This window comes from Engraulis encrasicolus, chromosome 1 (genome assembly GCF_034702125.1).
Source record: "Engraulis encrasicolus isolate BLACKSEA-1 chromosome 1, IST_EnEncr_1.0, whole genome shotgun sequence".
NCBI lineage: Eukaryota > Metazoa > Chordata > Actinopteri > Clupeiformes > Engraulidae > Engraulis > Engraulis encrasicolus.
The window spans coordinates 52072190-52074618 of record NC_085857.1 but is presented as its reverse complement, the minus strand read 5'-3'; the positions used below and the strand labels follow the sequence as shown (position 1 = coordinate 52074618).

At 41.5% G+C, this 2429-nt stretch overlaps 1 long non-coding RNA gene across 1 annotated transcript; it reads left to right on the top strand.

Moving 5' to 3' along the window:
• Window positions 1-1123: 1123 nt before the first annotated feature.
• LOC134441126 (uncharacterized) lies at window positions 1124-1799 on the top strand. The gene is made up of 3 exons (XR_010033103.1): window positions 1124-1216; window positions 1535-1568; window positions 1695-1799. It is a non-coding gene; the product is annotated as an uncharacterized LOC134441126 (long non-coding RNA).
• Window positions 1800-2429: the final 630 nt, after the last annotated feature.

The following is a 2429-nucleotide window of genomic DNA, read 5'->3' as shown; positions in this document are numbered from 1 at the left end:
CAAAAATAAAAACATTTATAATAATCAGCCATTTGGTTATTCTTATCTCAGAAAGTGTTACAGGTTCAGGCTTTTCTTCTACTATCAGACTTGAATAATGGTCATACACAGGCTATTAAATGTTTGAATAATGTGTCAAAATAGGCCTACGTTACGTCACTATGAAGTATCAAAAGTATAAAAGTTCAGGCTCAGGATTTTTCATCACCCCTGGTAATGTAATGCAATGCAATGTAAACACACAGTTTGTAATCTAACACTTACCTTTTTAATGTCTCTGATCTCAAAGTTCAAATGTGTCGTCCTCATTATAGACCCTCCAAAGAACACGTTCGTATCAGTCAGCCAGACTGGTGAGATACGTGAGGGCAGTTCGGTGACTCTGACCTGCAGCAGTGATGCCAACCCACCTGTGGGGAACTACACCTGGTATAGAAGACCTGCTCCCGACTCCCCTGGCCTGCCTGTAGGATATGGACTTAGTCTCAACATCTTACACATAAGCTACAGTGAGGACTCGGGACAATACCTCTGTGAGGCCAGAAACAGACATGGAGTCAGACGGTCGGCGGAGGTTGACGTCTTGGTTCGCCCCAAGCTTCGCAGTGAGTATTTATCTGTTTTTAAGTCTCGTCTTCATTCGCACTTGAATTTCCCTTCTGGGATAATGACGTTTACTTTGGAGGACTGATGTAGTCTACATCATGTAGACACATGTCGAAATGTTAGTCTGAATGCACTGATAAAATAAATAAAAATTAGACATCCGTGTGGCACCAGATTTAGCTTACTTTGACTTTGGACGTACTTGTAGGAAAAAGTAATCTAAAAGGGACCCAGACCCAATACATGCAATGTAATGAGAACCTAGTTCGGCACCCCACCCCCTGACTCCTTTGAACCCCCCCAACCCTAACCCTAGCCCACCTACCCCCCCCCCCCCCCCCCCCCCCCTTAAGTTTTCATGTTAGCTCTTGATAGCCTATGTATGTAGATTCACCAATGGTGGTTGAACAAAGACAGGGAAGGAAATGTATTTTTCATCAAAACACCCAGCCATGTGTAACCCTAATTAAGACCTGTTTTATTCTATCTCAGCAGTCTTTCTGTGGCTAATGACAACTTGTGCTGTTGCTATCAGCGTTGTGACACTGGTGGCTCTCCTCCTGACAGTGGAGTTCATCTACAGCTGGTCACAACGACACAAAACTATCTGGTAAGGTACAGGCCAAGGATACAAGGATGTAAGGGCAATTTATGGATTCATTAGTTAAACTGTTGTGCCACATATCCCAAATGACCTTGTTTTACTTGCGCAATTCAACCAGGTGATCATTCAACCAGCCAATCACCTGAATGAATAGGGCAGGTAAAACCAAGTCATTAAGAATATAAGGCACTGAATTTTAACTAGTGAATCCATTTTGCCCATCACTGTTTATTGGTCACCTGAACCAAAATGTCGGCCATGGGCATCATTGTTCTTGTACAGTATTTTCTTTTTTTTCCCATTTCCTCTTTGTTGACGTTACAGGAGGGCGTATTCATCAGTGCGTCATCGTGTGCAGGTGTGTAACACATCTTTCTCTTAAAAACTCTGATGATTTCATTGGACACTAAAATTCCTGCATTTGGCGGATTAACATTTGTATTTGACCAAATCCAGACTTTGCCTTTTTGATTTTGCTGCACAGGCTGACCCAGATACCGTGTATGAAGACGTCTCAGGTCCTATCATGAACTCGGGCCCTACTCAAGGTCAAAGTCAGGCGCAAGATCAAATTCAAGGCCGATCCGAAGGTCATACAGAAGAGCCAGGTGATGTGAAGGTCACTGTGTTTAGCTGGGTTCAAATTTGAAGGATAAAAAGCCAAAAAGGTTCAGTTTCTTCCATGATGTTTTGTACAGTCCCAACAGCCGAGCCAGTCACGCTTTGCCTGACCTGTTTGCCTATCTATCTATCTATCTATCTATCTATCTATCTATCTATCTATCTATCTATCTATCTATCTATCTATCTATCTATCTATCTATCTATCTATCTATCTATCTATCTATCTATCTATCCAGATGATATGCATTATGCCACTGTCCATTTCACCTGCTCCAAAGTGGAGTGGAATAGCCTGAGGCGAGACAACCCCTCACCACAGCAGCACACAGAAGAAGATGTAGAGTATACAGCCGTCAATTTGTCACAGCCCACTACTGCCACCAGGTGGGTAGGAGATGTTATTACAACCGTGTGACTAAATGGACTTCAGAGAAATTATACATTAACATACATTTTTACATAAGTTATACATTTATCGTGTTGTTTACATATGTTATATCAATCAATGTATACATAAACCAGTAATTAATTACTTAGTAATTAGCATTCATACCTTTTCTCAATCAAATGATTCAACTGTTCATATCATGCTCTT